General features: G+C 40.1%; 1 protein-coding gene across 5 annotated transcripts in view; it reads left to right on the forward strand.

Moving 5' to 3' along the window:
- Positions 1–15157, forward strand: part of LOC114931478 (uncharacterized) — a 201331-nt gene that overhangs the window by 12994 nt on the left and 173180 nt on the right. The gene's annotated exons all lie outside the window — the stretch shown is intronic.

Here is a 15157-nt window from a genome sequence, read left to right on the forward strand (position 1 = left end):
TTTTTTACCGTCAAGATTAAATCTCAATAACATTATTCTCTGTTATATCAGGAAATAAGATCGATTGGTATTTTAATTAATAATTTATCGCTCCTGCTAATGGCAGTGATTACGCGATTCTGCATCGTTTTATCTCAAACGTAAAAAAAACTTAAGAAATTAGTAACTATTTTAATCGCGATTTCAATCGGTATTTTAAAAGTCAAATTAAAAAAAAAAAGTTAAATGTTAATATTTTGCAGAATACCTGTATATCGCTGCAGATTCCATCGCGTATCTCTATTTTATACATGACGTTCTCTCGATTTTTTTTCTATCGGTGGAGCGACAGCCTTTCCCACGTATGTGTCGACGGACATCTTTTTCAGACTTGGTCTTATATCTCTTTTTGGTTTCCCGTCGTTGAAGATCTATGCGAAGAACACACGCGGAACATAATTTATTGCGGTGCTGATTGTACGCAGTACGGCGCCGCGTGGCGTGTTTCCGAGCCGATAGCATCGGAAATACGCACCTGGTTGTGTTCGAAATATATGTACCGTGTAGCGTCTCGTAGCGATTAAACAAAGACACATTATATAATATATATATATATATATATATATATATATATATAATATGCGCTGTTGTGATAAGCCTCCGTTCAACATTTAAAAAATCCGTGTTTGCTCGCGATTACTCGTAAAAATATTTTCCATGCGGCATTATTATTCTCTTAAATTTTTATATATTGCTATATTTTTTAATTATACGTTCGCCAATACGGTGGAATAAAATATAACGCGCTTTTAGGCATGTTATTATGAAATATTCATAATACCTACAAAAGGGACTGACTTTTCATGATAATTAAAGAGGAAAAAAATATACATATAGAAATTCTCTGTAATATATTTTCTAATTTTTATTGTTAAATGAGAGACCATTGTGTGAAGCGATTAATAATATCATTCATAATGTGTGCTGTATTTAAACTTAAAGTACATTCAAAAATTTTCATTAACTGTAAAAATTGTTTCAGATTATAAAATTAAATACTTTATAGAAAATGTAATAGGCTACACATTAATTAACTTTTAAAAATACACTGAAAAAAATTTGTTGACTTGACTAAACCATTCAACTAAATATTATTTTATTAATTGAACATATAAAAATATTTAAATTAAATATAACATTAAATTTAACAAAACATATATTTGACTTAAATGCTAATATACATATGTTTAATTAATAAAATATTAATTTATAGTTGAAAGATTTAGTCAAGTTAACAATTTTTTTCAATGTAATTAAAATATATGATTGATGAACGGCAATGTAAAAAATGTTTGAACATCTTGATATTTTACAACGAATCTCTGTTACATTATTATGAATTATATACATATATAGTCGTATACAAGAAGAGGAGACAATCCTATCTCGCGATCGTGCTGCCGGCATAATTTGATTTGATCTTAAATCGTCGCTATCATCGATCCGGTAATTTCGCGGGTCATGCGAACATTATTATTGCACGGTCGGAACTAAATTAAGCGCGTAGGAGCAAAGGTAATTTGTGCTGATAACGAGCCACCCACGTAAGCGCATTGAACGAGCAGCAAGTAGCTCGCTGCGCGGATCGCCGCCGATCGTTCCTTGCGCGTATTAATTCTGGCACAACAACGATAGAAACCCATTATAGCCTCTGTGATGTCGTATCGATTTAATTCTCTCTCTCGCTCTCAGATATGTGCAACAGGGATTATTTCGACCCCGCCGCGATCCCGGAAATTAATATTCTCCGACCGCGAATAATACGTATCGCAGATTATCATCGCTCTCTTAACTGTGTTTTCGCGGAATTAATTTTAAACAATTGTATATATATATATATATATATATATAAACATGGCGCGCACGTTACGATTTTTTACATTATCGAAACATTTGTACAGAGTCATTCCTCTAAATACATAAAACTTTTTCGGTTTGCTCAAGAGGCAAAGTTGGGATGAAGGTACGTTTAATTTTAAGGCGCACTTCTTTTTCCCTTTTTTTCTCTTGACCCGACAATGAAACTTTTTTAACACACTTCCGATAAAAGTTTACCATTATTTCGCTTGTATAAATTAAGCGATTTTATATCGCGTCATAAAAAAATATTTTAGATCTCGATTAATCTTTCCTAGAATGCACTTATTCATATATGCGGGTATACTTCTTTAACGTCGAGATTGCCCCGCAAATAATTCGCGAGACACATTTAGGTGTCACACAGATGAGTTTAAATTTATTCCTCGTCGACTCTATGCCAACGTGGCAGCCTCTTCTCGGCCCTGTTTCTTCGATGTTAACGCGGGGCTCCGTTTAATTTATGTACCTTACGGATATAAAAGCTTCCCGCGCGAGTGTCTGGAGTGCGCTTATCGCACGATAAGGCACGACATATTTTGCTTCCTACTTCTACGATTAACTTGGGCAACAGTGCCCCTGATGCCAATCTTTTTAATTTGTTTTCTTGGAAAAGAAGCACTTTGCGTCAGCGCAGCGTGAAAAGTGGAGCTAATAGTAGCACGAAATGAGAAACGTAATTATCGCGCCGTCGAAAATGGACTACTGATGCAATACTGCATTAAATATTCACGAGCTTAATGGTCGAATATTGAAAAAAGAGATTTAATAAATAGCGCGTAATACAGTATTTATTTTAAATATAATTTTACTTATTGCTCTTGTATATCTAACTTATTCAAGATCTCATTATTTTTTGTAATGATGTAATGTGTTGCATGATAAATTGAATCAATATTCTACGTTTTTCCTAAAATACTAAATAACACTTTGCATGCTTTACATGTCAGGTTCTACATTTATAACGAGTTATATCACCTGACGTTATGAGTCACGTTATGATAATACGATGTAGAAATCATTTCTGTTAATAGAAGTAGTAAAAATAATCGTTTTTATCTTTCATTAAAAATTCTTTTTATTTTAAAATATCTGTATGGATATTCTACGTATCGCATAAAAATTCTATACGTCGTAGACATTGAAAGATTAGTTACGCATATATGATAATAAATACACGTTTGCGAAAATAAGTTTAAGTTTTTCAAATAAATATTTATACAATGGCATGATAAAGCATGCTATACATATAACAAAAATGTACATACTCTTTTTAAAAGCGTATAATCTTGATTACTGATGAGATGCTTTTTTGATTTTGTTACGGTAAGATGTAGATAGTCGAGTTTTGGAATTTGAATGATACGAGAACGTTACCAACATGTTTTTTTTCGAACAATGTAATTACGCGCACAAATTTATGTGTTCGAAATTTAAATCTCACGGCGTGACGCGAAATTGTTTTATATAGGTATGTATATTGAATACATATATACAAAATACACATATTTAAATTTCAACGAGCTAGACTTCAAATGCGGATAATATTGGGCCAATTTTAAAGAAAATTAATTTTTCATTAAAATTGATTAATCGTGCACAGAGCACAATTTTTTTGACGCGATAAGTAATTAAATAATTCGAGATTTTATTTTAAATAAATCTTTCTGACTCCCCTAAAAAAGGAGAAAATATACAAAGCTATATATCATGAATATATACATATATATATATATATGTATATAGTATATGTACACACATATGTAGTGTTTGCCGTATAAATCGCTTTCATAACTCGTAATCGAATTGCCCAATGTGAAAGTCGAACGAGAGGCAACTGCACCTCGATTTCTTTTACTTTCAGGTAGAGTTCAATTTAGTCTCAATTGCCGCGTACAGTATATATCTCCGCCTTTCTCCTGCAGTATTTCGACCATCCGATCCGATTTACACGGCAAACGACGATTGTATACGCTTGTATACAATCGATCGGCATCGGGTAAATTTTATTTCAGACTTCGGTCTCGCGTTCTCGTTTCGGCAAAAGTTGTAAAATGTAGACTGTTTAATTAATTCAACGATTTCCCGATCGTTACTTATATTGCGCGATAAAAAGTTTACGCGCATGCTGATTTAAATTCGTATCATTGCTGTCGCTCACAGTCTCGAGAAATATTTCTAACATTAAGCTGCAATTTCCCGTTTAATGTTTGTTCCCACCGATATATTAACGGTGTAATGCTAAAAACACGCTGAATAAAGTTCTCCATAAAAGAGAGATATATTGCGAGTTGCTGGTCTCGTAGCTACTTTTTTATTGCCCTGGTCTATCTGTGGTCGGGGGTGAGCGCTATTTACTAAGGTGAAGAAGAAGGTATACGAGAAGGAGGGAAGGAAAGTAACGTTATTTAATAACCCGGAATAACTATGTAAAACTTTGCCACCCCTTGTGCGCTCTTGTTGGTTCCTCGCTGAAAACTTTGAGGCTTTCTCGCCCTCGTCGCGACGGCGACGAGGTGGTTGCCCCCGTGCTTTTTTTCTTCTTTCCGACAGTTTTCTTAAACTTTCGACGCGCGCGACATTTTTGAGCAATAAGAAGTTTATTGCCGCCAACGAAAAAGTTGGCGGAGAACACTTTCAAAGCGAAACTAACGGTCGATTATTTTGAACAATTGCGTCGTTGTTGATTGCTGGCAAATTTATATCCTGAAAATATTTCGTGCGAACGTACACATATCAGTTATTTAAATCTTCGCGACACGAATAATCATTTAATTCAAGCAGTGACATCAACGTGAAATATTTAGCAAATTCTTCTTAATTAATATTATATGTATGTGAGAAAAAAATATGAAGGTTTAAGCTATATATTTTTCTGATTTAATTATCTCCTCGAGTCAACGCACTTTTTCAAATAAAATGACAATTTCTCATTGTTTCGAAACGGTATGTAAAGCGCTGCGAAAGTATATCGCCGAATCCCACAAGTCGCTTAAAATCCCGTGGAATTCATTCGTTCGCCGGCGCGGCGTCGGAATCCAGAAGGGAAAACGACGATCGCCTCGAATGTAATTGGCGCGACTTTGCCTCTTAATGCGTTCTCCGCAGTATTTTGATGCGGGGGAGACGGCCCCCTTTCAAGTGAAAGAGAGAGAGAGAGAGAGGTAGGCTATCGGCTTGCTCTCGGAAACGAAAGGGGAGACTGCGAGAGGAGAGGATGGGGGAATAGAACCGGGATGAAAAAAAATACGTCGTAAAGCCGGATTAATCCGCGCGCTGCATGGTCGCCGCCGCCAGAGCTCATTGATTGCATGGAATCCGGAGAAGGATGGGGAGGAGGAGGGGGGTTTCCTGCTTTCCTATTGTCACACACGCGGCGAGAGACCGCGCTGGCGCGTTTTCTGCCTACGGATAAATTGGCAAGTGCGCGCCTCCCGCGCGTAATCAATAGGCGGATCGCTTTTATACGGGGGTGAGCGCAAGGTCGTCCCGATAGGATCCCGCATGCCCGATGTTGCACGGCGTTCATTGTGCGGAATTATTTCTCGCATGAAAATTCGAGAGAATATATAATCAAATAATTCCCCGGATGTGTGTTTTCGGGGAAAATAGATTTAATGTTGTTATATATGTATATGGTATGTATATATAATACCGTTTTAATAAGTATTATTATCTTTCACGCGGATTTACTTCTGTTATTAATTGAGAGTGAATTTTGCGACGGCAAAATCGTCATGTTCAATTTTATTTCCATATCGGGATATTAATATATTCATCTTAACGTTCTTGATATCGTGCAATAGAATGCATATAATAAACATGATATTATATATAAGCAATGGATCAAGAGAGAAGATTAATAATCCGATTAGGGTGAATTTCAACGTCACGTCATTGTTTACAGTATCTATATCATTTCCGCGTATCGATGTCGACGCATCTCTGCTGCATCATATCTAAAACTAAATGTCACCGCAGGCTGCAGACTGCGAATGCATATGAAGCCTCGCACGGAAGAGCGAGCGAGCAAGTAGCATTTCTCCACCGCAATCTGTGCCAAGCGTTCGATGATACGTGAATTCGGAAATCGCGTACATTTCCCACGGCTTTCCCAAACTATAGGCTTTCAATGCCACGTGCATCGGCATATTCATTCGCCGCTGCACCAGAGAGACAATCCGATTTCCGCTTTGTATTTTCCGCCGTCGAATCTCGCGAATCGCACACCGCCGCGTATACATCGATCGCGGACGAAAAAAAAAAAAAAAAAAAAAAAAAAAAAAATTGTCGGCCGGCGTCGACGTTCAATCGCGTTTGTGATTTTTTTCCGCGCTTTTAAACTCGCGGTGTTTCTCGTTCGCGTGTTTCTCGTCGCGTGTTTTCGTTTACGCGCGCGCACACACACACACACATGTGTTGTTTCGCGTGTCCGTTTTCCAGCGTGGACACAATCGCGCGCGTCCCGCAAAATAAATGCGTCGCTTCGACGCGCGTTGCGTTTCGCCGCGGCCAAGTGCATTCTGCTCGCGCGTGTTGCACGTTGCATCGGCCGAAACGTTGGCGGCGGCCTGTGCCAATAGAGAGGAACTACATTTTCGCGACTGTGTAATATACCGAGGTCTTATCGATCGGCGTCGAAATACACGCTGTTTCATCCATCCCTTCGAATTATTTTCTGCGTTTTTTTTTACATGCAACTGCCGCATTTCTCGATTAATTTGAAATTGATTATTTCTCGATGAAAATATTTTCGAGCCATTTTCGCGAGTCAAGTTTTCCAAAAAGAGAGCAACTATACTTAAGACATCTATTTTAGCTGGATATTATATTTAAATTTTAAATTGCTTTGCTTCAGTTGCTTGTCTTATCTACACCAACAATTATTTCTGTATAATATATACAGGCGATAATCTTGAAAATACACGCGTGCTGCATTACAAAATACAGCCTTGGAATTTTTACGCGTCGCTTCTCTTTCGCGCTTTAAGCTCAGTCTTTAATAAGATCGGCAAGATTGCACACCTCCGACATGTTCTGAGGAATCTCTGCGAAATAACGCTTTTTAAATACCTTGTTTTCCACCGAGCGGAACCGCTCGTTTCCTCGCATAACGTCACGCATCGCGATTTGCGCACCGAGTACATATATCTCGTGCGAGAGATACGATATAGATCCGCGTTTAAAAATAGATAAAGCGCGCGCGGTGATTCAGGCGATGTAGGTCACACGCAACTCACGTCTATGTCTGTCATCTTCTCTATCTTCCACCTTGTTTGGCTCGATGCATTCGTTCGTCGAGTGCGCGAGCGAGCCGGGAACTCCGAATAATGTCGTCATTAAGTTCGCGAGGCCGTGGAGCCTTCGCAATCGAGCGTGCTCGTTAATTAAATGCGAGATTGCAGGTTCTAAAAGTCGGTTTTAGCTCGGTCAGAGATGCGACGTGCGAAATTAACTCCGAGTACAGAGGGATACAAATATTTTATACAATGCTATTGCGCAGATATAGAAAAAAAGTACACGTTTAATTTTCTGCGACATTAATTTCACGATCATATTTGTTTTTACACTTTATAGATTTTATATACTTTGAAGAAATAAATTTTATCACTTATATTTCCATTTTTGCTCTTTACGCGCGCGCGTATAAATTAAAATGCACTGACAGGAGCTCCGCAAGTCTTCAAAGCTAAATGTTTGATTATATATGTTGAATAACTTTGAAACACGGGAAAATACAGAATATAATATTTTTTAAATATTTTACGCGAAATATTTTTGTTCCTCTAGATTGGACAAATATATACTGTATGCGCGAATTGGGTGCATCCGCGTTTCTGCAGCTGTATCTCGTGGATTGGCGGACGGTAACGCGATTCATGCACGGTGTCGGTAACTCTTGGTATATCCTGAGATCGATGTTGCCGAAAGAACGATATGCATGTACGATGCAATTATTGATGCGCATCTGCACGATTGACGTATTGACCGGCGATCAAGGAATAGCAATCGATCGGGAAAGGGAAGAAAATTTAACGCGCATCAGCTGAACATAAATCTTATGACTTATACGTCTTGTCGAGATAAAAAAATTAGACGCATCTCGTTCATAATGCCTGATTTTTTATTATTAATCTGTATTTGTAGTATAAATCCTTGAATTATAAATTATTATTGAATTATGAAGATTGATATTTCTCCATCCAGAGATAATTATTAATGCATTGTGTCTCATCTTTAGCATATTCTATATTATTTCTTCAATTAATGATTTTATTCTACATATGTCATAACATTTTATTTTATGTTATAACATATACTACATCCAGCCATTTATTCTATTATTTCTTCAATTAATGATTTTATTCTATGTCATAACATTTTATTTTATGTTATAACAGATAACATATACTATTATATCCAGCCATTTATTCTATTATATAATTTCTTTCACTAATGATTTTATTTGTCTCATCATTACATTACATTTATATATAGACGGTATAGATGCAATCGAATCAAGACGCCGAGATTACGGAAGTATATAAAACGAAATTCTTCGAATCCATTTAGATTTCTCGGAACGCGCACGCGACTGGTTTTTTTTTCCTTTCTGAAATTCGCGCTGGGAACGGAATTCTTTCGACCGCGACGATAATGCGATTTTCGCTCGAATGCCGCCGCGACCGACCGCCGGAAGATCGTGCGAGGAGATGCATCGCGCCGACTACCTCGAGCCGCGGAAATGGAATACGGTCATTAGCGTGTCGAGGGAGCGAAATCCAATTAGTCTCTTGCGCCGAGGCTTCGTACGGATACCGCGAAATAAGGGAAGGGTATCTTCTCATCCCCTTCTTTCTTTCCGCGGAGCGAAATCGAGGAACGAGAAGAGCTTAATTTCTTACATTTTTATAAAATGTATTTTTTTTTTTTTTTTTTTTTTTTAACACACCTATCATCAATGCGAACGATACGTTGAACGGATGATTAGAGAAAAAGATTTTGTAAGACGTATCGATGATTTATAGGTATCTGAAATTGAAGTTTCACAAGTCTGTAGAGATTCGGTCCTCGTTGAACGGGAATATAGAGACTTTCAGTTGCTCACCTCGTGTCTGCATTGACAATTATGCTAATGTACCTAGTTGCGCATCTCGCTTCGTATGAAACGAGGCGCGCATGCGCGAAGCCGTCGATAAATATTTATTGATGTAAGACGAGCCGGTTGAATAATAATAAATGGTCTCTATTTCGCCTCGTCCGGCACTCGTTCTTCTTCCCCGTCTCTTTCTCTCTCTCTCTCTCTCCTCTCCGCCCTTGCATGTGCGCGCGCATCTATGTACGTGTTTATTGATGTAACTCGAGACAGTCGCACGCAGTTAACAGCCCGTAAACACAGAATGTACCGAGAATATACGAGTGTTTTTCGTGTTCGCCTCTGGCATCCACTCTCTCTCTCTCTCTCTCCTCTCCCGGCCGAAGCCAGAGAGTGCCGCTCGAGATTTCACTATAACATTAATCCTCGCAACGTTATGTATCTTATACCCACGAGGACCTCGCTTTTGAAATAATGCGGCCGCGGATCCTGAGAACGAATCCCGCCGGAAACAATGATAAAGCGGCGTAGTTGTTCCGCCATATGTATCCGAATATTTCGTATACACACGGTGGAATAAACTTCAGTGATTCTTCGACCGCGAAATATTGATCGGAAAGCTATTTTTGCGTTTTATGATATAGCGTGTCATTTTGACAAATTTTCTAATTTGCGTATATATTTATACATATATATATATATATATATATATTGTATAAAGAAGTCGACCCTTTATATCGTAAAGTAATATGACTCATCCATGTTCTACGAGTATTGATCTGGTTGAACGGCAGCTTGAATAAGCGTCGCAATTATGCGAACCGGAAATATCGATTGGCGGGCAGCGAAAAAAGCGCGACTCGGAGTCTCGGCGCCGTGTTTCGAGGCGTCTCGCAAGGGGGTTGCAACGGCGCAGCCACGAAGAAGAAGAAGGAAGGAAAGAAGGGTGCGCTCGCACCCTCTCTCGCGCAAGAGTGCCCGCACAATAAACGCGATTTCATTCGAAGGCAGGTAGAGTGCAAACGAGAGAGTCTTCTAAATGACGGGGTTTAAATTTAAAATGCGACGATGGTTCTCTCCCTCGAATGATCGAGAGGTGAACCGAGAGAGCTCTCTCTCTCTCTCTCTCTCCATTTCGCTCATCCACACCGCGTGAATCCACATTTATCCACGCATCCATACACATTCGCGCTGAATGCCTGTAAGTTCAGTGATCCGAATACTCATCGCGGTGAAATCGCAGCCGGCGATGTTCGCGACGTGACGTGGCACGGGCGACACGCGTTATATTAGTCGGCGCGAGAGAACAGTTCGGCCGGGAATGGACACAAAAATGGATGAGCTCGTCAAATGGAATATTCGAAAAACGCGAGCCTCGGAGAGCGACCCCTCGATTTTTGCGCGAGTTAATTCTGCCATTCTCGTGTCGATTACAGGGGTAGTTTTGAAACGTTGTTTACTCGCCGCCGGCGAATTGTATTCTTGCCAAATTCCATATTGCTGTTTACATGTTTTATATATATATGTAGGTATATATTACGAAATAATACGTTTTTATCTATATCGAAAATAAATATTTACCCATCTATATTAAAATATATATGTATGTACATATATATATATTTAAATTGTAAAAACATATATTGTTTAATTTCTTCTCGAATTTAAATTTGTTTGTGCGCGTCACGCGTTTAATCATATTGTAGGTTTATTCGTCAATAATGTCGTTTATTTAATATATATATATAGGAATAAACAATATAACCGTCGACGATCGATGAATGCAAGGTGACACATCGTTACACATTCGGAGCAAATTGAAATATTTATGATACTCTACATCACATTTCTGCGGGTTGAGTTTTCTGTGTAACGAGCATTAATGTTATCGATTTAATTGTGCCCGTCTATCCATAAAAGTTTCAACGTCTCGGAATCGGTAGTACACCCTGATTTATATAGCATCTATTAATCTTTTACATTCTTATGTTCCCTTTATTCAGTTTAGATGTACCAATAAAACGGTCAGCCGCTTTTATTTCTTATATATTCAGTTCTTACGTTATCCCGAAGTAGTAATGTCTGTTTTAATTAGTTCGACTTTAATCCGATCACCGTGAACGCGAATATAAAAACGTAATCGCGTTCGAGTCAATCGATCACACGATAGAGAGGTGTTATAAGCGCGAATTTATTTTGCCGTAAAATCGTTAATAGAATTTAATCTAACTAACGAGACAGAACTTTATAGTTTCGACGGTATTTTTCTGTCATCTTTATTTTTTCGCGATTCTCTTCTGATTTGAAAATTGAATAACTAATCGCGACAACGATAATAAATATCGCACAAATCTGTTTGTCTCAGTCGTGGGAGAGAAAAATGCTACAACAGCTGAGCGAGGAAAACAATGTGCTTTTGATTATGAACAAAAGCGCACGTGATTTGGCACACATACACACACGAACACGTTAAAAGAGAGGGAAGGGGGTTTATACCCGCGAATGCGCATCGAGGTAATATGCGTCTTCATTTATTCATACACCTTTCCGCTCCGTTACTGATAGCGTGTGTATCGATTTCAACGAACTTGTACTCGTGTCATCGGGCTCTATCCACGTTTACATAAGTTGACTCGCGCGTGTAGTTAATTAAGAAAGTTAACGTCTCTCTCTCTCTCTCTCTATCCTCGCATTAGCGTATCACGGAAAAAGTATACACCTATAATTGACCTCGACATTACAGGTGAGACCTTTGCCACATGCTACTTTAGGTGATATCTACATCGGTTCACTTCAGTTCGATTTCACGGCGCGCAACCCGTTATATCGAATTTAACTCTCTCTCTCTCTCTCTCTGTCTCTCTTGTATTTGAGAAGTAATTTTCTACGCGATCGGTGATGAAATATACGAGAGCTTGGTAGCATTAATTGGCTATGATTTTGCGTTTCACCGCAACGACAGCGTTCACTTTGCACCGTGATTTGCGACTTATGTTCGCTCTCGCGCGCTCGCGCACGCAAAAGTGACGCAACTGTTGTTAGATTACAGTGTACAGCGCGCTTTGTACCGCTTGAAATCTTATGAAATGGCTCTAGTTTGCAGTGATAGCCCCTAGCTTGCAATTTTGTGCTATCAACTGTATTACCGCCGCTCTTTATATAGAACGAGACAGACACCCGCGTCGCAGACGTAGCCTCTTGCGGATCGTTAGTGCTCTAACGCTATGCAAAAGCGATTGCAAACGCTTAATAAACGATGATGGGACTGCTATTGTTGTAACATCATGTTTGCGCGCATTAATGCATATACGTATCGCGAAACGAAAAGTTAAAGTCGTAATTTATTACACATTGTCGTTCCGCGAGAACAAGCTCCCGCAGTCTCTCGTCCCGATAATTACGATAAATGGTGCTTTATTATTGCGCGGAATGGCGCAGTTTAGACGCAATAGACGTGCCTAACGCGTCACAGATCGATGCAACGCGCGCGTTCTCGTCTTTCCTGGTTAGAAAATGCCATCTGTACACGGGCTGTGACTCATGATGCACCTCGCTCGAGAACATATCTATTATATTTTATCGAACGTAGCTAATGCTATCCTATTGCAAGATGCCTTGCAAATCTGTTGAGCTATCTTTATATTCGGAATCGATTTTTTTTTTACGTCGAATTATCTTCTTTGATTACCTATTACAATTTACATATACGCGGTCAATTTTTTAAAAAATCACGAGTGTTTCGTGGAAATAAATTTGTATATACGATAGGCTGAGACTTGTATTGTTTCCAATAATAAAGGGTAAAGATTATGCTAGTCGCGAGAACATTTTACGAGAATCGTAGATGCGTTTTTACTCGCGCAATAATGATGATCGCGTTGGCGTTTTAAGGTTGCTATAACAGTGCGAATTGCGCACGTGTGCATCGACACGATGCAAACGAGAAAGAGAGAGAGAGAGCGAGGGAGAAAACGCGCATCCATTAACTAAATGCTAGGAAAATGTTATCGCTACTCGCATGAAATAACCATCCGCGACGGAGTGCGCCGGGATTCGACGTCGTCTACAACCACCGTCACCTCATTTTTCTCTCCGGCCACGGCGATTTTTCGCCGGTTTCTCGCGTCTTTTTAGCTCGTGATAACCGCGAGCTCGAGGTAACTGGAAGCCAATATAATCCGACCGGCTGAAGCAGCTGAAACTTCGACGACTGTACTTATTTACTTACTTTACTGCTCTTTGAGCCTCCCTTCTGCTTCTCTTTCTCTCCTCGTTATACTTCGTAGTTAAGTACTTAAGTGTATTATAATTATATTCGCTTCGTTTGCGAATATTCTGCAGCCGAGAAAGAGGGAACGAGATTGTTTATTGTTATGTGAATGATTATACGTAATCTGTTCCGTGCTTTGTACGGATTCTAATAATGGACCATTGTCGTGATAATTCGCAGCACCTACTAAGGATCTTACAACATTCAGAGTAAAATATATTACCCGCGAGCACGTAAAAATTGAATGTGCATCTCGTATTTTTTAATTTATTCCGTAAGCGTCTTTTTTTTATTATATTTTTCCAAAACGCTACTCCTGTTAGATGCTTAGCGATCGATCTTGGATACAACTCGCGCGCGAGAGAGAGAGAAAGATATATATATATATATAAACCCCTTGCAGCCAATGAATCGTCGCGTTCGCGCATTCCAATCAGCGACAGAGCACGGGTCGCGTCGCGCAAATCGTCAGCGTAATAACGTTAAATTGGGTATACTCGCGCAGCTCACGGGGCTAAAGCCCGGCCGCGCAAGGTGCAAGCAAAAGAGGGTTGCGAGCGGTACAGGAGAGGCAGGAGGAAGCAGCGCTGCTGTAGGAGGAAGAGGGTCGCGGAGGGAGGATTTGTCGAAGGGAGGATGCGAGAGGGTGGGTTCTCTCTCGCGAGGGTGGTGGTGCAGCGGAGAAGGCGATCGATGCACCGTGCCCGGCCATACGGCGATGCCTGAGTCAGCTTTTCGCGAGCATTGGCCGCTGGCATTACGGCTGCGCTCGTTGTGCAGAATAGAGAAGGGCGGGGGAAGGTGGAGGCGCTTGGGGGTTGAAAGGGGGAGGAACATCGAATCGTTTCCGGCAACCCTCCCCGCGTGCGCCGCGAGTATATACCGGCTGCAGCGGGTAGAAGTGACGTACCAAATGAATATCAACAAGCGCAGCCTCCTCCACTTCCTCCTCTTCCGCGTTCTTCTCTCCCTCTCGTTCCCTCTCGTTCCCTCACGGTGTACGTTCGTGGGGAAACGAATTTTATTTCCGCGGGCGTGGCGCGCGCGCGGACACGAACGACTGCTCGTTTTTCCTGCCCGCCGCACCGCCAGCTGCTTTTCCGAACCCCGGCTATGGCCGATCGAAGTGGCCCGGGGAGAAGACGTCGTCGAGAATTTTCCCATCGTGACGCATATCAGCAGCCCCCTTTCAAGACGAAGCGCGATTCGTTCCGACCAAACATTCCCTATTATGAACCGAGTTTGATATATTTGTTTCATGTGTCGATTCAATTTTCCGGTATTAAAACGCTTTCAAAGTTGGGCAAACGGGAATCTAAAAGGAAAAGTTTTTTCAATAAATTATTACCAAATATATATAGTTTGAATATTATTCGAAAGGACACGAAGCGAATAAAATAAAAATAAAGACGGATGAAATAAAAATAACGCGCGAAGCGAAAAATAATGTACATCAGTGATTCGATCAGTAGGAAAATGTGCAAAGCGCGCGCGAAAAACAATTCTATTAACATGTCAAGTCTGAAACTGCAATCGAGGGAGGCAAATAAAGTAGACTGAAGAGATTCGAATGAATATCAACAAACACACTCGGAACACACACTCTTTTTCTCGCGCATAGGACCGCCGGATTTTATTTCCGCGGGCGTGGCATGGATGATTTTTCTTCGTCTGTCTTCCTCCGTTCGTCTCCGGTTCTGTACGCTCTTTTTGCTGTTTTTCTCTGCCGGTCCTTTCTCTCCTCGAACGCTCCCAACTTTTTTTTTTCATCGGCAGTCGCATAAACGGATCTACGGAGTCGCGAAGGACGACGCCGAAGGCCGGAAAAAAAAAAAAAAAAAACAGCGTGATATATGAACGTCCGTGATCTCGGGAACTTCCGATGGATTCAAAAC

This window comes from Nylanderia fulva, unplaced genomic scaffold, assembly GCF_048542155.1.
Source record: "Nylanderia fulva isolate GAGA-0341 unplaced genomic scaffold, ASM4854215v1 Scaffold27, whole genome shotgun sequence".
Lineage (NCBI taxonomy): Eukaryota > Metazoa > Arthropoda > Insecta > Hymenoptera > Formicidae > Nylanderia > Nylanderia fulva.